The 24,650-nt window shown below is 39.8% G+C and overlaps 1 protein-coding gene across 3 annotated transcripts in view; it reads left to right on the top strand.

Moving 5' to 3' along the window:
- The window catches only part of PHACTR1 (phosphatase and actin regulator 1), a 514,659-nt gene that overhangs the window by 214,458 nt on the left and 275,551 nt on the right, over positions 1-24,650 (top strand). Inside the window, exon 1 of one of the 3 annotated variants that reach the window (XM_054591892.1) lies at positions 3,604-3,651. The exons of 1 other annotated variant lie outside the window; for it this stretch is intronic. The gene's annotated coding sequence lies outside the window, so the exon portion shown is untranslated. Of the gene's footprint in view, positions 1-3,603; positions 3,652-4,096; positions 4,127-24,650 lie in introns of those variants that run through there. One more of the 3 variants, XM_054591891.1, reaches the window with a different exon arrangement.

Genomic DNA, 24,650 nt, shown 5'->3' with positions numbered 1-24,650 from the left:
AGACATTTATTGAGACCATACTATTTCCCAAAGTGAATTCAAAGGCAAATGGTATGAGGTTCCTGTTCTTGAGGAAGTTCTTGTCTAGAATATCATATAATTATAATAGAAAATGATAAATGTTATAATTCAATTTATAAAAGTGGTGTGATAACAGATGAGAGGACTGTTGATTTTGATTGTGAGCTACAGTAAATGTTCCGGCTAGGAAGGATTTCACTGTTCGGTGAAGGGTAGGCATTTTAAGGAAGGACATTCCAGGCAAGAGGAAACAGACTTTTAAACAAAGGCATGATGTCATGGAAATTACGTCGCAGTCAAGCATGAAGATCAGGGTAAAATTTTTAAAATGTGTAGCCAGAAGATGGGGCAGAAAGTTGCCCAGAGGCCTGCTCAGGATTGCCTGGTGGATCACGCCAGAGTATGCCTAGCGGATCATGGCAAAGGGTTTTATTTGAAAGTCAGCACTTTGCTATTAGAGGCTTTAAGCTGCAAAGCTACTTAATTAAATGTCTGCTTTCAATGCATGCTCACGATGAAGCCTGGCTAGAGAGTGAACTTGCATGGGTAGACAGTGGAATCCGGGAGCCCCAACAAGGGTTCTTGGGATCATGTGGGCTGTAGCAGAGGCCCTGGGTCTTGAGAAAAGGTGACAGGTAGACTTGAGAAGACTTATTGGTCTGTTAGGTGAACTGCAAGGGGAGGGCAGAGAGAGGGTGTGCAGAATTACAACCAAGCTTGTCTCTGAGGTCCCTGCCTTCGGTGACTGGGGCAACCCAAGGAAGGAATTTGCTGTACACCAGAGATTTATTTTGAATCCTCATAATTCTTTGGTGGCATGAAAGGAGCTGGATCCTTGGTACCATTTCCATTCTAAGCTTATTTGATATTTTCTTGCTCCATTCAAGAAAGTGCCACTTGAATTATGCCAGAAGGCTAGAATCAAATGAATGAAACTTATTTTTCTAAAACTTTCAAGTAGAGATAGGCAAATATACTCAAAGAAAAATTTCCAAACCAAAAATGACCAAATATAGTCTGGGGCTGGGCCATCTAATATGGTAGTCACTAGCCACATAAGGCCATTGAGTACATGAAATGTAGCTACTCCTAATTGAGATGTGATATAAGTGTAAATTTCAGAGATTTAGAATAAAGAAAATAATACAAAAAAGAAAATAATACAAAATACTTTGTTAATAATTTTTGCATTGATTACGTATCAAAATATTTTTGATAGATTGGGTTAATAGAATACACTACCAAAATTAATTTCCTTTTTCCTTTTTTCCCTTTTTTTAATGTAACTATCAGAAAACTTAAAATTATATGTATGGCTCACATTATATTTCTATTGGTCTAGGAAATTCAAGTTTTACAATGTTAATATCTGATGACTTTAAATAGGCCAAGGTTATATTTTGTATTGTTGTTTTTCTTCCTATTACTAAGGAAGGTCTCAACACCTGATGTTTTCTAATATCTTCTACTATTTTTATTTCATTAAGAAAGTAGTTGCCATAGCAACTGCTACGCCACACTGTATTTACTACACCTGGAGGGAAAGGCATAAACAGCCATCATCCTGTCAGGTTTACATGTTTATAATTTTTTTTTATGTGCATCTGGGTCTTCCTTTGCAAAGCAGGGCACTGAGAGTAGGAGACCTGATTTCTAATGTTTGCCAGTGTCACTGGCTTCCTTGGGTTGGTATAAAGAGAATAGTAACTATCTCATATCCCTTCAGGGGGATATGTGGGTAGTTACAAAGTATTTTGAAAGTTATTCTTAGGGCACCACATCAGCCTAATGTCACATGGTTTAATGTAGTAATGGCACCAAATATTATTTATAAGGTTGGAGACGGGCAGGAAGATCAGGTGGTTTCCCTTGGTTGATATGGGGACAGAGAATGCTGAAGAAAGGAGGTCAGGCTGGGTAAAACCACAAGAAGGTTGATCGATATTAGCGTTTGTTCCCACAGACTTTAACAGTCTTTTTTGATACTTCCCATATTCAGCCACAAGGATCCACTGGCTGGGAGAATGGGAGCCCAGAGCCCCTCTGCATACAGTTCATCCCAGCTCTGACATGGAAAAGTGACCAGGCTGGAATATTTTATGTCGATCCTCATGTTTCATGATGCTTTAAATTCCTAGACCAATAGAAATTTAATATGAGCCATACATATAATTTTAAGTTTTCTGATAGTTACATTAAAAAAGGAAAAAATTCTGGTGAAATTAATTTTGGTAGTGTATTCTACTTAACCCAATCTATCCAAAATATTTCAATACATAATCAACTATTAACAAAGTATTTTGTATTTTGTGATGCCCATTTATGCCACCTAAGTTTCTGCAAGGGCATGTCACTCATGGGTCAATTCTGTTTGGACATGCTTGCCCCTCTATATGTATCATTTGGACACAGGTGACAGAAGCTAAGACAGTGAAACTGGGAAAAACTAAAGTGATTCTTATTCCCTTCCCCCAAGACAGTGGTGGCTTCAAAATATCCCCATGGATTGGTCTTAGGGATTTCACTGTGGTTAAATTAGGGGCTGGGGGCTTGGCCTTTAAGAGGTTTTTGCAAAGCAGGTATGCAGTTTTGAATTGGATGTTATGCTTGCTTGAGGCAGTTGGAGAGGGTTAATGGGGATCAAGGTCAGAATAGAGAGGCTGGCTACAGACCCCTCGACCCAAGCGACCCCTCTTGAATTTCACAGTACTTAGATGTGTGGCAAAAGTAGTAAACAGCCTATGTGTTAGATTTTGTTGGCACATGTATTATAAATCAATGTAAGGCTTTTCAACTGATGATGTCCACCATAATTTGAAAATTTACTCAGTGATTTACCTGACCTATGGACAGCCGCCTTCAAAGAAAATCAAGAAACTGCTACAGTTACATCACAAGATGTTACATCTTGAGAAATCTCTGCTAACTCAGCACTGGGTTTAGGAGGTCCTCAACCCAAAGAGGATCAAATGGAAGGGAAATAAAAATACACTGCAAAAATTCAACACCTCTCCGCCAAGTTTCAAGAAAGGTTAATTGTCATTGTTGTTTTGATTTGTTGTTGTTGTTTTTTGGGTGTCTCCCTTTCTGCCTCTCCCTCCACTGGAGCAGAGGGGAAGGTTGGTGGGGAAGAGAAGAGGGGAGTGTGGCTTTCTGATCAGAACTCAAATAGCACAGTTTGAATTATATAATGGAGCTGCTGTGAGTCAGGTGACAGGCTCACTGAGTAATTCCCTGCAGAAGGAGACAAACTGCATGTTAAAAAGCTCAACAAATACTCCAAAAAAAAAAAAAAAAAAAGGAATTAAAGAAAGAACGAACGAAAGCAAAGAAAAGAAAAAGCAACCCAGGCCTTGAGTTAGGTACTTCCAAGCTGCAGTTTCCTCTGACTTCTCTCCAGGCTGGAACAGCTGGGAGGGCGGGTTGGCTGACTCCGAAGAGTCTGAGGACTTGCAGAGGCTGCGGAGGGCCAAGAGCAGGTCAGGGGGTCTGGTTTGGATCATCGGCTTACTTTCTGTTTCATTTTGAAAATGTTCCCTGCTTCTGAAACCGATTGCCTCCAAGGTCGGGTAAAACGCATGACTCCTTGGAGACTCCAGCCAGGCTTTTAAGAACTGAGGCTTTGTGAAGGTAAGCAGGGACCCATCCGTGTTTCCCAGACTGGGGGCAGCTACCTCGGAGTGGTCGGGGTGCGTGCAGGGAAGGCCCGCAGGAGCCTGCCAACTTGCGCTGGGATCTGAATGAGCCTGGAGAAACCATCTGGGAAGGGGGCTTCAGATTAGGGAAGGGGAAAGATGGACCCTTCCTGCCTAGATGGGTGGCCACGCAATCCATGATGAGTTGTTGACCCCCTTCCTTGCCCCACTCCACCCCGGCTAGGAGCTGGCAGCAGTTAGGGAATTGGCACGTGCTGGCCGGGGCAGGAAGGGAGGCGCAGGGGCCGCCTGGCACCGAAGGCTGTATGGGCGTGTGTAGCATGTGTATTTCAGAGCCCACACTTGAGGAGACTGTTGCTCGGTCTAAGAAAGCAGTTTTTGGAGAGCCAGAAAACAGAGCTAGGGAAGAGGCTCCGCGCGTGAGCAAAGAGCTTTGGGAAATCTGTAAGGTAGGCATTTGAGACCTAAATAATTTTATTGCTTTTTGTGCGTTTGTTAATTGGATTTTGTATTGGTTTTATGTTTTTTTCAGTCTAGGGAATTTTCCCTTTGTGGAGTTGCCAATATTAGCCGATTTGTTTTTGCAGTCCTCGGATAGGTTCCTGGGATGTGTTGGAATTCACTGGTGCCAGTGTAGATGCCTGGAAGTGGGAGGAGGTGGATTGGGAAATGGTGATGTTTTTCACATCAGGGAAATTCACTTGCAAATCTCACCACAATGGAGACTTGCTGGGAGTCCTGGACACCCGCTGAGGCAGGTAGCTTAAGAACCTCAGGAAGTTTCTAACTTAAAGAGCTAGGAAAGGAAAACTCAAATCAGCAATTGATATCTTTGGGGAGGTGGGCACGGAAAAAAGTTGACGATAAAAAAATAAAGAAAGATAACTGGAAGAATGAAAGGATTACATAAAGGAATAGATTTGGTGGAACTCCATCTCGGGCTGTGGCATTTTAGGATAAAATTCAGCATGGAGCTAAAAATCACTATGGGAGCTGATAACAGCTCACTGGGCATGAATAAGGAATGATACGAGGGATTTGTTTCCCTCTCCCCCCACCCCAGACTCCTAGGGAACCTGAGAAATAAGCTAGGCTTGAGTTTGAAGAGTTTATTTTAGTTGCTACTCTTTTTTGGCCACATGAGGTGCTCTAAACAAAATATGGTGATGTTAGGAATAGGCCTAAAAAGAGAGAGTCAAGTGTTTGCTGCCCCCCACTCCTTCCCTGCATTACTTCCATTTGGAGCAAATTATGAGAGTTCGATATGTCAAATATAAACAACTGCATAGAGTGGTACAGTTGTCACTGTAGGAAGATATTTGGATATTAGAATAAAAATGGTCTTGAATCAGTGGTTCTTGTCTTAGAGATCCTGGACCACATGTGGAAATTGAAAACTCTCCTGTTACCTCGTTACCCCCATCCTTTCTGAAGCTCAACAAACAAAACTAAACAAAGACCACAAAGCCACAAGGCATAGCATAATAAGGTTTCTACTTAAAGCCCACATTTGAAATATATAGATAGTATGATATTATAAATTTTCAAAACATTAAAGAACAGTTTAGGGAGCCCCCTTTGCAGACCATAAAATCCTTCAGAATGTACTGCCTAAATAATTAATATCAGCACAATGAATCCCTTTTATCCACATGTCCATCAGTTGAGACTCACTGGAAATTTGCACTTCTGCACTTCAGTAATGTAATGAGGTCTGGGATTCGTAAGAGTGACCACCATACACTACGAGATCTATCAGTGCCTTCTAAATCACAGAAGATAACAGATGCTCTGAATCGTTTGGAGTGCACTACCTTGTACTCTCATTCTCTGAAATTTGGTAATCAGCCTAAATCGTGCTGCCCACATTGTCCTGTCCAAGAACAGGGATTTGTGACTTTACAAAGGATTCTTGCGTTACTTTCCGTGTGAGGGACAGTCTTAGAAAATGCAGTTGTTTGGATGTCCATTTCTGGGGTAGTTCAATAGTTTATGGGACAACTGGTCAGCAGATGTGAAATAAGACAACTTGTAAAAATCCAGTCGTCGTAGAAATATAGATACTTTGGTTAGAAGCACAAATTTTGTATTCAGTTGACTTGAGTTTGCATTTCTATTCTTCTTCTTATTCAGTGAGTGACACTGGAGGCAAGTTTCCTGACTTTTCTGAGGTTCAGTTTCTTTATCTGTAAAATTGGATAGTAAGAGTACTAACATCATAGATTGTATAGGAAGTAAATAAAATAATGTATGACTAGAACAGCATGTAGTATAGTGTCTGGTATAATTAGGACCTAATAAATATACCTGCTATTATTATTATTTATGGGACCTAGTGACCACAAAATACTTGAAAAACGGGTCATTTTTTTCCTTTTACTCTACCAGAAGGTAAAGAATATGCTGCACAAATTCAGATCCATGTTGCTGATCCTCAAAATGTTCTGAAATTAAGTCATGAGCATCTCTATTATTCTTTATGAGGAGAAATCATTGTCCCTATATTTTGGACAGAAGAGGTCATTGAACTGGTTTAAGCCTCACAGACATCAGTGGCAGCAGCAGTTTGGGGAATACTTGTCTACAGACTCTCTGCCCCCTCACCCCTGGATCACACTGCTCCTGATGACCCTGCTGGGGAACTACACCAGGGTTGGCCCAACAAAAGCAGAGTAGCCTTTGTCTCCCGAAAGCCTCAAACACCTTCCCATGGATGTAGTCTTCTTTTGGCAGGCTTGGTTTTTCCTACTTCCACCCTGCTAAAAGTTGTGGCTCTGAATCTGCTGGGCTCAGGCTATAGGTGTTTGTTTACCCACTTGGCCAGCTCATGCAGATAGGTGAGCGTGATCATGATGCCCAGTTCCAAGCTTCCACTAGGACAACACAGTATCTGCTACCCTTGTCTAGCCCCCTAAGAACTGCATTTTTATTTTCTCCTTGTAGTCTGCTAACACGGGGATTTCATGCCTCCCATAGAGCAAACTCCAGACCACAGAGAGTAAGTCCTCGCTTTATATGATCAATAGATTCTGTGACTTGGTGTAAAACAACATATAACAAAGCCAGTTTTACCATAGGCTAGATGAAATAAACAAGAGTCAAGTTCCTAAGTATCTCATCAATGCTATTCTGAAACAATGTTAAACTAAATAATGTTATTTGAGGACCTGCTGTACTACAAAGTTGAAGACAGTCATATAATTAATCTAAAGTGCAAAAATGTCAAAAGGCCTTTACTTTTACATTACATGGGTATGCAGCTTCCTGTAAAATGCAGAATCCAGTTACAGAGCAGGGGCTAAAAGAAGGGATTTCATTAAAAGTCTTCCAGGTAGAGTCTAGGCTTATCAAGGAAACTAACAGAATCAAAAGTCCTCCCTGGGGCTAGTCATCAAATGACAGAGTAGCAAATAGTGTAGAGTCTTCTTCTAAGAAACCCACCACAAAGACAACACCAGAGTCTAAAATTAAGAGAAACAGGAAAAAAAAAAACCCCTCAGAATTATAGAAAAAAAATAAGACACACAATTTGAAAATGAAGAAGCAAATTTTGAAATGCAAAAACACCCTAAACTTGGAAATATGTATGATAAAGCTAAGGAGAAAGAAAAAGGAAGGAATGGAGAAATAGCAGAGAGAGTGGAAATGAAAGTCTTGGCTATAAGTTCAGTGCTATTCCCCGGGTAAATCATTCAGCTGAATCCATTTCCTCATTTATAAAGTGATAGAAATAATTCTCGCCCTACTCCCAGGATTGCTGAAAGGAACAAATGAAACACTGTGTCAAAACTGAAGGGATGACAAGGACCTTAGGTATTTCTCCTCAACCATGTGGGGAACAGGATCTCCACCTGGAACTATCAAACAGGTATTAATAACCATATAGAATTAAAGGAAATTGACTCCAAAAAAGCAAGAAAGCTTGTGTGTATTACTAAGAAACAGGATTTTCTTCTTACTAATAGGGAGGAAAATCACTTAGGATAAGCCGTAGCTAATGAATAACCAATACCTATTGTATTGAATTGCTAGGGCTGCCATAACAAAACACCATGAGCTGGGGGGCTTAAAGAGCAGAAATTCTTCTCACGGCTATGGAGTCTGAAAGTCCATGATCAAGGTGTCTGCAGAGTTGTTTCCCCAGAGGGTCCCTTTCGTCGGCTAACAGATGGCCACCTTCTCGCAATATCCTCACGTGCTCTTTTCTCTGTGTGTGTACATCCCTGGTGTCCCTTTCTCTTCTTAGAAAGACACCAGACTTCTTGGATTAAGACCACACTCACATGACCTCAGTTAATTTTGATGACCTTCTTATAGGCCCTATCTTTAAATACAGTCACATTTTAAGAGACTGGGGGTCGGGGCTTCAACATAAGAATTTTCAGAAAGCACAATTCAGCATATAACCTCTATCTATTAAGAAACCTCATTAAAAGGTATATTCTTGTTTTAGCAATTTATTAGGTCTGGAAAGAAAAATGATATTGCCAAATTGCCATGGGGAGACACCCTTGAAGGTAGCCTGGTAGACCTGGCCCAAGACTCAAGAGAAGCTTGGCTTCCTGGCATATTTCAACTAAGAGGGAAGTGAGGAACTTATTTCTTTTTGACTTTTACCTGGGTGTTCTGTCAAAGAATTACCAGACTGACCTTAGCAAGGTTGCATCTCCCTGGTGACGGCTGTTCTGGGAGGATGGATTTAATTAACATGGTTTGGAGGTCAAAAAGGCTATGGCATTTCATTAGCCTATTTCCCACTTCCTTTCAATATTCTGTCTCTTAAAGGAAGTGGAGGATCGAGCCTATTGTATGGGTTCCCTCCATGTTTGGTGTGATTATACGTACTTTCCACCATTTCTTCAGACCGTCCCCAAATCTTCCTGTCCTCATGCAGTATGAACAGTGGTATTCAGTGACATGGTTACCTGAAATACATACACATGTACACACATGAGCACACACATTCATTTATTCCTGAAACAAAATGTGTGAGAAGGGAGGAAGATGATTGGTAAGTGATGTTTACATATCGCTTTCTAAATTTCAGATCTTTGATTTCAGAGAAAGAGATATGAGGCCCAGCTCATGGCTGAGATGTCCCCACAAATATGGGAAGTGGAGGGGAACCGACACGTACACTAAATTCACAGACATGAAAAGACATGAAAGAGAAAGTGGTAATGGGGGGAGCAGGTGATCTGCAGGTGCACACTGGTAAGGGTGAGTGTGCTCACTGCCTTCACCGTTCCCCTCCCCGCTTGCAGTTATACCTTTAGGTAGACCATTTGCACACCCTGGTAGAGGACATCCCAGCTTCCGGTTTGCAGTCAGGATGCTTGGTCCAAACAGGAAAAATGGGGATCTCATGCAAGCAAAGATAGGTACCTTGATTTTCTTTTTAAAATAACTGATGGTGGTAAAAAAATAATAATTATATTAGGAGGAACAAGCAAAGAAGCACACATACACTAACTTTAAAATACCCTGCCATGCCCTTTTTTATGAAAAATAAGGTATGCCTTCAATGAACAGAGGAAAGAATCAGTTCCCCAGGCCTCATGATCGTACCTCCTGATCCTTCTTCTGGTGCGGTTTCATCATAAAGAAGAACACACTCCATTATCAGCAGACAGTTTTCCCCTTAGACGAGGACCCATTTCAGAGGCAGGGGGTGTAATGAGTTATTGGGCTAAACTAGTTTGCCCAAACTTCAAGCTATTTGGACACAATGTTCTCCTCAAGGGTCAATGCTCTTGTTTGGGTTATTAGAAAGAGGCTTTGGAAAAAAAAAACTGTGACATAATTTGCAATATGTCAGGGACTGTATTATTTTGCCCTGATTTGGAGGTTCATGATTTGCCACCAGAAAAGACTTGCCTCTTGTTTGAGCTCTCATACTGTAAACGAGTACATATTTTGCACTCGATTTTTCTCATACTATATATATATCATATTTTTTGCTTTTTGTTGGTGATTTTTCTTTTTAAAATCCTCCCCAGCTGTATTGCTGAATTGCTACTAGTGTTCCCCAGCACAGGAAAACTATGATATGCTTTATGGAGAAAATACATGTGAGATAAGCTTCATTCAGGCATGAGTTAATTAAAGCAATGTTGGCTGTGAGTTCAAGGTTAATGAATCAATCATATACACTAAATAAGGTGTCTTTAAGCAGAAACACACATAAGACAAGGTATAAATTGATCAGTTGATGAAAACATTATAACCAGGGATTTACAAGAACCTAACCATATATTCCCATAGGAGCAATGAATGGTTCGGTGTTTACTAATTCAGTTCACAGTGACTTTATAGAACAGGGCAGCTGTGAAAATGGAGAATACCCTAGTCGTTCCCTTTCACAGTGAGGTAAACTAAGGCTGGGAGAGATAAGGACCTTGCCCAAGGCTACACAACAAGCCTAAACCCAGCCTGCCAGCCTGGAATGTTGTACCGTCTGCAATGACACAGTGTGTCTGTAATGACAGAACAAGGGCCTGGAGCAGGTGAGAGCAATGAAGAATAGGCAAGAGGTGGTAAGCTCTAAGGGGTTTAGGAAGTTGAATCAACAGGACTTGGCCTCTGAGGACAGAGAGGAGGAAGGGGTCCAAGAGGACTGTGAAATAGTATAGAGGAAGGTGATAAACTGTTGGAATCGGGAAGTTTGCTGGGAGCATAAGGACAAGTTCAACAGGGATATGCACTGGGACTAGAGGACAGAAATGCCAGCTGTTATTTTTTGAGCACTCACTGTATTCCAGGTTTTGTTGAGAGGCTCTTGCTAAATAATCTCATTTAATCCTCACATCAACCCTATGAGATAGGGTTGTTCATGGAGACCCTACTTATAAATAACAGAACAAGAAATTTAAACTCAGGTAGAGTGACCGTGGAGGTTATAATCAGAGAAATGTGGGGGTTTGAGATCTTGGAGGAAGGGAAGCATCAACTGTGGTGATCCCCGATCTTGTTCTCTCCTTACACCATGTATTTCCCTACCTGTATGTTTTTGTTTAAATTCTTCACGCCCACAGGAATGTTGCTCTTTTCTCCTAGGCTATGGGTTTTTTGTTTCATTTTGTTCTATCTTGTTTTCGAAGTGGCAAAGGGGGGTGGTTAAAATTATTTGCTAGCTGCAGAAATCGCTGTGATGTGTTGTGTTATGCTGTACTGTTTAATAACAAAGGTTAAACATTTCAAAGTTTTCTAGAATCTAATACATGTTGCTTAAAGGAATTGTTCTCCTCATCACCCTTGTATTTCACATTAATACAGCTGTGAACAGACACTTATTAATAGAGAAAAGTATGACTATGCTATTTGTATACTTGATTTGGATCACCAGGCATAAAAAGACTTGGTCTTCATTTTGCTTTTTATTTGACATCAAGTATCTTTTTCAAGTATCTTTGAAGTATATTTTAAAGAGATGAAGTTTCTCTTTGAGTTTCCCAAATGTGTATTGCTGAGACTTACTTGCCTATTTCCCAGACAAGTTAAGAAAATAAATAGGCCCCTGACACTTAGGGCTAGTCCCGCAGCACTCCTAGTAGTACTGTGCCTGGGGACAAAGGGAGTTTTGTCAAAAAAGTGCCAGAGCTGCTTATTATATTCAAAAATATGTTAACGATATGTTATAGGAAAAACCTCCTATATCAGAATCTTGGGCTCCTGCTTTCTTTCTAAAACACCCCTCCAAGGTGTCCAGAGGGTGAGCATTCTTTCTGGCCACACAGAAGCCAGAAATGCGCTCCAGAGCCATGATAGTCCATCGAAACACCTCTGCCCACAGAGTTCAAATGCTAGAAAGTGCAATAGACGTTAGCTTAATCTCTGTAGGTAAGTGGGAAAGAGTTCGCCTACAAGGGAGACTCTGTTCTTTGATATAACCCAAGTTTGAAACCCTTCCTTTATAAATCAGAAAGAAACCTCTTGAACTGTTCTGAAACCAAAGAGAGAAAGAGAGAGAGTTCTGATGCAGCTGGCAACTGTACTATCTACTTAGTCAACTGAAACTCTCAGACGAAGAAAATTCTGCATTTGTATAGAGAGCTGGGAACTTAGGAACAAAGGCTAAGACAAACAAAACAAAACAAAACAAAAAACACCACATTAAGAAATCTTTGTCCTCTTCCTAATTTGCCAGAGTATAAAAAGGAAACTGGAAAAAGTGAAGCCATGTTTGATTCACCAAACACACGAAAACATCTTTCAAATATTCTGGACAGAGTAAAGTCCAAAGCATGTTTTGCAAAAACCCAAGAGAAATTCATTCCATATGTTTCTGATTTATTTATAGTTTAATCGTCAAAATATTGCTTTGCAAGGACTAGTTACATCCAAGAAACCTTTTATGAGCCATTTTAAAACAATGTCTTGAAAACAGGAAGCCCAGTTTTGCCAAGAGCTAACAGATGCCTGATCAGAGGTTCCGGATTGGGTTGTGAGAGCAGAGCCCTGGGCACTGAGATTCCTGAGTTTGACAGAGCTGACTTGTAGTCCTTTTGGGGAGTCTGTGCTGTGTGTCTGCCTCCACTCACAAGAAAAATAGGAACCCGGGAAAAATATCCCAAGGGGAAGGTGACCCCGGCTACAACCATTTCCACTCCGACTCATCCCCTTTCCTGAAATCTCATACCCTATTCACCATATTCCATTTGCTAAATGATAATTCAGGAGATAATGTCTCTACTGAAATTATAATATTAATGTAGTATTAGTATCTTAGCCCTTAGAAACCTAAAGTATAATTTCTTAAGTGAGCTTGGGAAACAGCAGCTTCAAAAGAGCCATTGACTCTAGGAACACAAAATTTTTTTCTCTTTATTTTCTGTGATTCTTTTTAAATGGACTAAGATTCTTAGAACTGAAGACTTCTAAAATGGCTTTAAATAAAATAATGTTTATGCTGCTTTCTCTCACACCATTTTTCATCAGTGGTTTTCAAAGTTCTCTGATTAGTTTCACCTGGGAAATTGTTGGAAGTGAAAATTCTCTGAGCCCACCTCACACCTGCTGCCCCCAGTAGTTCTCAAATTCCAGTTTATTGCAGGATCACTGAGGGCTCCTTAAAACACATGCTGCCAACCCTGCCCTTGATTTCTGATTAGGTAGAGCTCGGTGTGATCTGAGAACTTGTATTTCTAACAAGTTCCCAGCTGATGCTGCTGGTCCCAGGACCCCACTTGGAAAATGACTACCTACATCTTACTACTGGTTGCTGCAGGGGAGTGACAGGGAAATGGACGCTAAAGCACAGGTGTAAGTTGAGGCCATTCCAGGTGCATCCACTAAGGGTTACTTGGGGATGTGTTTCAATGATTGATAAAGGATGCCATCTCTCAAAATCCCTGTGGACCGTTATTCATGGCCAAAGAAATGAAGTAGTTTACATAATTATTGGAATGATTGCATAAATTGGAGGCCACCACAAAGATTTAATTTATGAAGTAGAAGCACCACCAGGCCAATGTATATAGAACACCTGTACTTAGTGTGTTTTTTTTTAAATTTTAAACAAGTTTTTAATCTTCACTTGAGGATATGTTTATTGATTTTAGGGGGAGAGGGAGAGAGAGAAAGGGAGAGAATGAAAGTGAGAGAGAGAGAAACATCAATCAGTTGCTTCCCATATGTGCCCCAGTCACGAGTATCAAATGCACAACCTAGATATGTGCCCTGACTAGAAATAAAATCCTCAACTTTTGATGTATAGGATGATGCTCCAACCAACAGACCTACCCAACCAGGGCAACAATACCTATAATTTTTAGAGACTTTCATGAATTAGACTGTCTATAGACTTTAAACATATAAAAGGAGTAACTAAACTCACCTAGTGACATGAGATTTTTCTGTCATTAAAACATAAAAGGACTTTTATTGCATGGGTTCTTGCATAAGGAATATTGGGTATACAGTGGGAAAGTGTCTTTGATAAGAATTGTATAACTGACACAAATGGACTGTTCCGATCCTCAGGAAAATCATGAAACTGAGCTCAGTGAAGGTGTTTCAGCAGGGTGTGCTGCTTTTGATAATCTGACAACACAAAGAGCTGATAGAGCCTTCTAAAAAAAAGTGATTTGCAAACCTTCAAATGCATTAGAATCACCTGAGAATCTTGTTAATATGCAGGTTGTGATTCAGCAGGTCTGTAGTGGGGCTCAAGGTCATTTCTTTTTTTTTTTTTTTAATTGATTTGAGAGAGAAAGAAAAGGGGGAGAGAGAAAGGAGAGGAAGGAAGAGAAACATTAATTTCTTGTTCTACTTATTTAAGCATTCATTGGTTGATTCTCATCAATCAATGTGCCCTTACCAAGGATCAAACCTGAAACATTGGGGTACGGGGATGATGCTCTAACCAATTGAGTACCAGCCAGGGCTCAAGGTTGTTTCTAACAATCTCCAAAGGGATGCTAATGGTGCTATTCCATGAACCATACTTGAAGAAATAAGGTTTTAGAATAGAGATTCAGGGCTGTGGAAACCCTTTTAAAAAATTCTAGTCTGGGCTGCTGTGGCTCAGTGGATTGAGCACAGGCCTGCGAACCTAGAGGTCACCAGTTCAATTCCCGGTCAGGGCACATGCCTGGGTTGCAGGCCAGGTCCCCAGTTGGGGGTGTGTGAAAGGCAACCAATCCATGTTTCTCTTACACATCAATGTTTCTCTCCTTCTCTTTCTGCCCCCTTCCCCTCTCTCTGAAAGTAAATAAATATAGTCTTTAAAAAATTCTAAATCAAATGGTCTGGGCAGGACTTGAGCATAGATAGTTTTAAAGCACCCAAGGTACACATTTTACTGTGCAGCCAGCATTGAGACCCTCTGACCTGGGAAAGTGGAGTGAATGTTTCTAGGCTGCCTCTCAAAAATCACATCTCACTTGCAGTGAATTCATACTTCTTTAATAAGAGCCTTAAGTGCCTTTTTATATGTTGCTGATAAAAGAAAGAGGCAAATGCTTTAGATTCCAGATATGCCTACTGTCTACAGAGTTGACATTCAGCTATGACAACTTAGTAACCTGGTTTGTATTCTCAGCTCTACTGAGGATCTCCCTATTTACTCATATAGGTGAGCTACAGATATAACTATGGGTAAACCAACATTGATAGTCAAAAAATGTTTGATATGTTCAAGTTCTGAGACACAAAATAAACATCGAGAGAAAAATTTGTCTTAAAAATGTTAAGAGTAGATGTTATAATCCACTTGTCTCCAGCATAAATATGTGAAGTACTGTTTCTGTGGAACATCTGATTCTACTTATAACTGCACCCCGACAGACCTTCTTGGATGAATCACCTGCAAAGTGCACCCCTAAGTACCTGAATGTGCTAACTGTAGCTGGGGTAATTAAATATTGTACACTTAAACATTAGGGAATGCCTGCCAAATACAGTTATTTCAGTCTCAGCCTAGTTGAATCTGAACGTCTCACAATAATTAGCCAATAATTGCAGTTAATTCTTAAGGTCACTCCTAATATCTGATAATAAAACTACAAGAACACAGAAGAGGTTGTGTCCCTGTTTATTGAGGCAGATGGATGCAGACTCAATTTGTCTAATAACTGTATCACGTTATTTTATCAAATTCAAAAGAAGGGAACTTAAATGTACAGCATTATTTTAGAAGCTACATTTAGTCCACCAAAGAGCCATTCTTACCCACCCCATTTTTTGTTTGTTTGTTTGCCAGAAGTATTACGACAGACTTTGAAGAATTAAAAATTCTGATGCCATGTAAATGTTTCCCATTTTAAGCTATGGGTCATCCATGGCAATGAATCTAAGACTAACAAAAACATTATTATACAAATCATCTTCTTAACCATATCTCCATGAGTTGGAACTGTAGCAATAATCAGTAGAATAGTCAGTAATAGAGCAGATATGTCCAGGACAGCCCTGAAGAGATGGCTCTTGTTTTCTAGCTCAGTACACTATTTTGATTCCCTTTATGTATGCTCTGCCTTTCCCCTTGGAGTGAACTTCACCCACTCATGTATCTGGGCGAGCAGTACAAACCAACCAGAAATGGAGGAGATACTTTAGGATCCCCTTTTTCTCTGATTTCATCTTCACCCCAACATTCACCCCAGAAGCCTGGAACTCCTCTCTTGACCTCTTTGTATATCATACTTTTATTGGTGTTCTCTTCAGTATTGAACTTCAGATGTTCTCACAGACTTAGGCCTGGCCATGTTGTGGCTTACAACATTCGCTACTGCCCCACTTAGAAACTTCCTGCTCAACCTCACCTCCAAGGAACGGAACCCATTCCCACTGTGACAACTTTAGCCAGGCCATCTAGCTACAATTACAGCAGACCGCCAAGAAACCTGGGGTAAGCAAAGTGAAATGGGTATGGCTCTCAGATTACTGAACACACCTATGCAGGATGGGGAGAAGGGGGACAGGAGGATCCTCCATGCACTAGGACACTGATGGAACCCCTTGGACTTTGTGTTCATCCATATTCATCTCAAGAATACCAAGCCCTCTCACCACTGAGACTAGAGTTCGAGTTGGGGGTCTTAGGGAAGAGGAGTTGAAGGGGAGAGCTTTTAAAGTTATATAGTCTTGAAAAATCAGAACTTTAAAATGTATCCTTTAAATTTCAGTTCACTGTAATACTGGAAGTTCTGACTAATAAAGCCCAGTTCCCCTCAGGAGTACTTTTCGGTAGACCTAGTTTTTTATTTTGGAGAAAAGAAAGGCTGGTGTAGAATTGTGAAGTGATGACCAATAAGCTCATGGATGTCTGTTTGCTTAAAAATGAAATTTCCATCCTGAAGCAAGGTAAACCACATTTGGAATTCATCTGACAGAACAATGCCAAAAATTCCATCCATGACAATCATTGAGTCGGGATTTATAATTCTAAAAGCCAGAGATTGTTTTCAGCTTTTGATGATTGACCAGATGTTTTAGAATAGATGGGTTTTCAACCAGGAAATAAGCCATAACAAGAGAATGGAAAATAACTATAAACATTAAAAGCAAAACAAACAAGGCCCTGTCCATGTAGCTCAGTTGGTTATTAGCGTTGTCCCCCATATGCCAAGGCTGTGGGTTGATCCCAGGTCAGGGCACATGCAAGAATCAACCAATGTATGCATAAATAAGTGGGATAACAAGTCATTGTCTGTCTGTCTCTCTCTCCCTAAAAAATCAATAAAAATAAACAAACAAACAGTAACAAAGGATGTGCATACACAGTATCAGGCAGAAACAACACCAAGAATCATTAGGCTAACCCAATCAGGAAATGTCCCTTTTGCATTCTGTTAAGATGAGTTAGTTCTGTGGATGGACATTCTTCAGCTATACTATCCAATGTGGCGCCCCCAGCCATGTGTGGCCAGTTAACTCTTAAAACGTACCTAGTCCACGTTGTGATGTGGTGTGTGTTAAAGAACACTGGATTTCAAAGTCTTAGCATAAAAAAAAAGTTCAAAACATCTCATTTACAATTTTTATACTGATTACATGTTGAAGAATACCTTAATAAATTGGGATAAAGAAAATATATTTTAAAAATTAATTTCACTTTTTAAAAAAATTTTTTTAATGCAGCCACTAGAATGCTTTAAATCACATTTGTGGCCCATATTATATTTCTATTGGACAGGGCCATTCTAGGGCCTGAGGATAAAATAGCAAAATCAAACTCCATGAAGTACAAAAAGCAAGAGGACCATAAGAACGAAGGCTTTTTATATGAATTTTCTTGTTCGGTTTGTTTGTATTAAAAAATGGTGATTTTAAGTTAATTTTACTTTGTTTTTCTTTGTAGTTCAGTAAGTGCTTTCTGTTTAAAATATCCATCAACAGAGATTTAGGAATAAAAGATCCTTCCCACCCTACCCCAGGTGGAAATACAGGGTTGGGCAAAAGTAGATATACAGTTGTTCATATGGAAAATACTGTAATAATTAATAAATAATAATACAAGAGTAAACTGTGCTTCATATACTCACAACTGCAAACCTACCTTTGACCCACCCTGTGTTTCTCAAATTAAGTAGAATACTCCTATGTAAGCCATTTAGCCATGTTTTGTACAGGAATTAGTTGAGGAAAATGAAATATTATATAATGATATATATTTCTTGATATATTATACATTTATACATACACACCAATCAAATATCCATTAGTAATTTATATAGGTGACAAATGGACCCAGGTGATCTCTGAAGTTTCAGCCTAAGTTTATCTTCTCTGAATTTTGCAGAAGTCTTAACTTGTTCATACTAGAGACTTTTTAAATCTATTGCATTGATAAATTTCTATAGTACCAAGTACCATGAAAGATACTAAAGATACAATGATGGATAAGATAGATACAGGTCCTGCTGTCTCGAGGCATACAGGGAATACAGACAGGTAATTATACTGTAGCATGATGAATTGTTAAATAAAGAGCTAAAAAAGCACGCTGCCAAGGCACCTAACAAGGACTTCCTTGAAAGAGCAGAGTCTCGGTAGGGACCTGAAGGATGTAAAGGTTGTCCCAGGGAGAGGGACATGTACATAGATAGAGCTGGAGGCAGAAGACAGTAAATTGTGAAAACTCAGAGAATTAGAAGGAAGTCTGTTTTGCTGCCTCTCAGGTGGGGGGATAGGAGATTGACAAGGTGTGAATCTGGAGAGGTAGATATAGGCCAGGAAAACAAACCATATGTTGTATGGTTTTGTGAAATGGCCAGAAAAGGCAAATCTATAGGTTAATTGTTGTGTAGTGCTAGAGGGAGAACAAGGAGTGATGGTAAATAGACACCTGTTTTCTTTTTAGGATGTTGAAAATGTTCAAAAATTAGATTGTCATGATGATTGTACAACTTTGTAAATATACTAAAATTCATTGAATTGTACACTTAAAACAGAAAAGTTTTATGGTACATAAATTATGTCTCAATAAAGCTGTTAAAATAAAATGGCATCTTATAAATTCTGCTGAGAAGTTCTGATGCTTTCCCAGTTGAGGCAAGAAGGTAATGATGATGTAGATTCATGCACCTGCATGTTAGAGAGCTCCCTGTGGCATCGACACAGAGCTTTTGCTGCATGAGGGAGCCTCTACTGTGTAATAAATGCTGTGTAGACACCTTATCCACATTACCTAATTTAAATCTCACAAAAGCCTACTGGTACCTTGACTATGTCAGGATGGTTTAGTATGGTCACAATAGAGATGTAATTTTATTGGATCTGAAATGCAGACAATGACCACTTTACCTAGAGACAATTCAAGCTCAGGGAGGTGAAGTAACTTGCCCAAAAGCACAGAAAATAAGTGGCTGAAGCAGGATTGGAACTGAGGGGATGTAGGATCTAAGGCTTTGCTCTCTCTGTTCCACCTTGCTGCCCCGAGAATGGGTGAATGAGCATACTCAGCATGGGGTCGAACCCTTTGGTAGATGGCCCAGCAATAATACTTACACATACCCCTTGTATTAGTTTCCTGTTGCTGCTTTAATAAGGTACCACAAATTTGGTGGTTTAAAGCAACAAAGTTCAAGAGGTCAGAAGACCAAAAGCAGTCTCACTGGGATAAAGACAGAATTGGATAAAGCCTACTAGAGGCTCCAGAGGAGAATTCATTTCCCTGCCTCTTCCAGCTCTGAGAGGCTACATGCATCCTTTGGCTTGTGGTTCCTTCTTTGCAATGGTTTTACACCAACTTCTGATGTCATTATAGCTCCTTCTCTGACTTGATATTCTTGCCTCCCTCTTAATAATGATCCTTGTGATTACATTGGGCCCATCTGGATATTCCAGGATAATCTCTATCTAAGGAGTCTTAATTTGAGTCACATCTGCAAACTCCCTTCTGCTGCAGAAGGTAACAGATCCACAGGTCTGGGGATTAGAACATGGACATTTTTGGGGATAGGCATTATTCTGCCTACTACACCCCTGCTCTAGAAACCTGTGTTTGAATGTAGTTTGGGAATAAACATAGTATTTCATATTTTGACCTTGCATACAAACTCAAAAGCTCTCTTTATTCATAACAACCAAAATCAAAACTAGAATCAAATAATACTATTATCTATTTGTCTTCAATTTTAAATGTCCTCCCCTTAAAACTTTAGATGAATAAAATAAATAAAAAATTTGATGTGTCACAAAGAATATTATTTTCCTTTAGTGATATTATTTTTAGTTGATAAATTGCAGGATTACTTTAATATGTCCAGATCTCACAATTATCATGCCAAAGGAATGTGAAAGTTTGGACAAATGAGAACAAACACACCTGTAGAATAATATTTATATTGCGTATGAATGTTTTTGAGGCACACTTTCTTGTCTACAATGTCATTTAAGACAATTAAGAGCTTCATAAAGCTCATAGTTATTTTTAAATAGGCCAGTGTCTTGCTTTTTAAAGGTTCGGTGGTATCCATTTTGCTCTAGGTTTACCCCCCACGTCTATAGCTATGAACTGCTTAAGTCAAGGCACCAAATTATAACACAAGATGAAGAACAAAGTTAGAGGCCATGATACAGCCTTGAAGCCTCCCACCAAAATCACAATATAGAAAAAGGGGCTTATCTATTACTATGCAAGGGTCCTGGGCTCTGAGGGCCCATTCTTCCAAAGGTAGGAACCCTGGCATATTTTTTAAAAGTATTTGCATTCAAAACATTAAATATCAGGAGTTTGTGAGTTAAAGAGAAGGATGTTCCTTTAGTTCTTACGAAGAATTTTTCTATATATTCTTGTTTCCTTGACTAATGATAATAATACCTTTCTCTATAACTCCTGTCACATTCACAGAGTACATCATCTGCTTAATTTTTTGTTCTTTTATGTTCAGCATATCACCATGGACTTTTTCTATTCTTCAATTGAAATCCCATGACAGACTATTGCTAAAAGTAGTATTTTGGTTCAAAAATGTGCTTGATGGTTAACCAGGTTTAAGTTCCACTCTCAGAATAGAATCTTGGAGGACTCAGGATATTTGCTCTCTGCCATTAAATGCTCCTCAGGGAGGACCTCCCAGGCTGATATATACACCCCATTTTTTACTGCCACACATGGGCATGGGACCAACCCATTCCAGGTCTTCACCTCTCTTACGTCTTAATATGGCTTCTCCTTTGTATCTTTGGTTATAAGACTAGATTTCAGGCAATCCTGAATGATGGATGTTCTATAATTCAGTTGTAATTTTGATGATTGTTTTGATGATCTGCTTATGTGACCTTGGGGTCAGCCTGTCTGGAACTGAGATTTTCCATAAAAAAATCATACCAGTCAGGGTTGTCTGATAAAACTACAAGGTGCCTTTCGGTCCTAGTGCCTTGTAAGCCCAGAATATTTAGTGGATATGGGAACTATGTCTTAGATCTTGGTTTGGGTTCACAAGAAGTTGATCCAGAGATAAAATTTTGAGCACAAGTAATTTATTTCGGGGGGTGCACTCAGGAAATACTGGCAGAGGTTTGGGAAGATAAGACAGAAAAGAGGAGGAAGACAGTAAATGTGTTATCAAGCCAGTTACCAGTTACCACTATATGCAGCACATTTCCAAGTTATTCCAATTTAGAGGTGTGGAAACTGGCTATCTATTCACATACTTCCTCTTCGTCATTGGCTTTGGGTGACATTGTCTTTACAGTACTTCTTGCTCCTTTATCTTCTATAGTCAGAAGAACAAACAAATAAACAAACAACAGCAACAACAAAAAAAACCCCTCTGTATAGTGTTGCAGGTGTTCCCGATAAGCTTTCTAATTGTGGGAGTAAATGTCAGTGGGATATGGGCGGGGTGCTAACTACATCTGCTACAGTGTATGGGAGAAGTATGGGAAGTGAATTGCCACTTAGGAAATGAGAGAGTAGTGTGGTCACATGTTTTGGTTTATTTAAACTTGCCACAAATATTCCAGAGATTACAAGGCATTGTTCTGAATGTGTAGCAGCATATACATGCTGCCTCCGTGAGGGGTATGGAGGAGAAAATTAATTTTCAGCAAAACATTAAAGAAGAGCTCACAAAAATCCTGACTAGAATGAAAAGGATGGTATGTTAGTAAATTATGGATGCTCTGTATTATTTACTAGAAATACTTTTCAAACACCACTCTACAAAAATTTGCAATGAAGTTTTCTCTCATTACCCATTCTTCAGATAATGACATTAAAATGCTATGATATCATGACATTTTAACTAAAAAGGAGCTCATTTTTAATTGTTTGGTTTAGAAGGTTCAGTTTGGCAAAGAGCCTTCCCTTGTTATGGTTCTTCCCTTTAATGCATAGCCAGTGCTATGTGTAAAATGGGCCCCTTGGTTTTATGATCGTCCCTTGCTCCTTGAAAAGCTTTGGCATTCAGATATGCTCTTAGAAATATGTGGGGTGGGAGGAACGGGATAATTTAATTCATTCTCCCCATTGTTTATTTCTGAGAGCCCAACTTGCTAACATCTATAAAATACAAGAGGCTTAGCAATCAATCACTAGAGAAAGAAGTGATAGAAGAGAAAGGAGACAGCTGGCCAAGGAACTCGAAAGCTTCAATCATTATGTATTTCAGGACAGGAGAGAAGGACTGCTGACTTTGGGTTTCTTTTGAGAAGTGCCATTCTCGAGAACAGAATATTGAATGTTCTCCTAAAGCCAAGTATAGGGGTAACTCCTTTGGGAATCAGTCAGACTGGTGAAAAATGAAACTCAATGAGTGAACATTAAATAAGATTTGACTTACATGCAAATTAGACTCTTAGAATAAGAACAGACCTTTTAGACCAGACCCTCTTATTTGACTCAGCAAGAAACCAAGACCTTGAAAGGATCGTAGATTTGTCCACCAGGATCACAGAGCTTATAGATTCAAATATTCTAAGAGCCTGTTTAGTGCTCTTTCTATGCCAGCACATTACTGTATTGCTCCTCCCCTCCTTTCTTCCTCTCTCTCACTTTCTTTCTCTCTCTCCCCCCTCTCCCTTTAAACAACAAAACAACTTGAAATGATAACTATCTAGGATTCATTTATTTTAGATTATTCCTACATATAATAAAAAGCTTCATACACACACACACACACACACGCGCACACACGCGCGCGCGCACATTAAGAAGTTGCCCTTGGCTTTACAATAATAAAAGTAAAACATTGAAATCTTCTGTCACACAAGGTCTGCAAGGATTTGTGTTATGGTTATTTGTATAAAACTGAAAGTGAAATAATTTGCTCTGATGTAAGGACAGAAGTTGACTGATCATGCCACTACTGGAGAAAGGGGATGTTTTCACACAAAGTCTTTGTCCAGACCTTGTCTCTATTTGATATCCATTTTTAAGCAATATACCATAGACCAGTTCATTGTTTTTGTTTTTGTTTTTGTTTTTTTAAAAAGCAACACTTCTCTGGTGCTCTGCCCTGCTTCTCTCAGCTTCTCTTTGCCTGACCTGCTCAAATGAAGTTGTTATTTAAAATATCTGAACCTTAGTTGCCCTGTGTTTAAATTATAGGGTACTTCTTGGCAGGGTTAGATCTTATTTTGAAGGGGTCTTTCTAAGAAAAAAATAGAAAAATATGACTTTAGAAATTTAGGGAAAACAAAGGTCCTTGTGAACTCACTGCAAGGTTTTCTCCAGGGCTTTGAAAGAGGCCTGTGCCTAAATTAAGCATCTTGGCCTTTGGGACAAATCTGCCCATATACCCCAAAATCCTCCACAGTGTTTCCTTCCATCTCAAGAAGCCTGGCCTGTATCCTGTCTGACTGAATGGTCACACCCTTTGACTGGTCTTCTACCTGCCTCAAGTCCCGTCCACTCCTTGGGTCCTTCTCCTACTGGCTGCCCAAGGAAGTTTGCAAAATCTGAATCTAATCATGCCGTCTGCACTATCTGCTCTCAAGCAGGCCGGGCTCTCCTGCCTATGTCCCCGCCCTGTCCTGCTCCTTCTCCTCTGTCGACTGCCTGGCATACCTCTCTTTTTCAACTGAGCCCCCAGATCATCTGATAGTGAAGTCTCTCCAGGACCCCCAATAAAAATGGCCACTCCTTCCCTCCCTGCACTCACCTGTGCATACCTGTGTCTTAACTTCTGGGGCACATTAGTGCTCTGATGAGCATCTTCATCTCTCCCCCTACAAGGCTTGAGGACAGTCTTATAGTCCTTGTATTCCCTATGCTGGAATATAGTTGTTGTGGAATAAGTGTTTGGTCAATGAAACCATGCCATGCTAACTCTTTAATCACCACAGCAGTATCAGGTATCTCGAGAAATGTATATCTGACAGCTTTACAGAATGAAATAATGAAACCAGTAAGATTTTTTTAAAAACTCGGAATGACTTCATTCAAGTTACTTTAATATCAGGATCATAATCGTAGATTTTCACTGGAATATTCCTGGTAGTCATCAGTGCAGAGATGGTGGGAATGCTTTGAGTATAGTTTTGTCCTTTATGTGCTCAAAATGATTACTGATTCTAAATCACAGTGTTCTTGGCAATTCCAAAATTCGTCACATTAGCCGATCGAAAAGGCTAACACCACCTTCTAAAGTGTACCACTTGTGTAGGAAGAGAAATCAAATGCAAAGTTGCCTGGAAGAAGTTGAATAAGAGACCTCGAGAGGCCTTGAGACCTCTCACCTGAAAGGTGAGGCCAGAGGGCTCTCTCCTGTCCTATCCTCCAGCCCAGCCACTGAGCACATTGTTCCTGAGACCAATGGCTGCCTAGGCCAGACACTTGTATTTTTCTTTCTTCAGGTGGAGAGAAGGAAAGGGTGAGTCCTGCTTTCTTTTTATTTCTTGAAGAATTCTACCAGGCCCCTACTTTCTCCCTTTGCAATGATCTTTCAATCCTTGTTATAATCATTAAATGTGATTCTGAATCCATTAAGTGCCTCTCTAAATGCGGTGATGCTGCTCTAGGCACTGAACTAAGGACATAAACAGCTAGCGAATCTTACCTTTAGAAGTTCATGATGCAAATGC

This window comes from Pteronotus mesoamericanus, unplaced genomic scaffold (genome assembly GCF_021234165.1).
Source record: "Pteronotus mesoamericanus isolate MK-2021 breed Mesoamerican mustached bat unplaced genomic scaffold, CSHL_Meso_final scaffold_31, whole genome shotgun sequence".
Taxonomy (NCBI): domain Eukaryota; kingdom Metazoa; phylum Chordata; class Mammalia; order Chiroptera; family Mormoopidae; genus Pteronotus; species Pteronotus mesoamericanus.
Note: the sequence above shows the minus strand (reverse complement) of the source record. Positions and strands in the feature narration are given on the sequence as shown.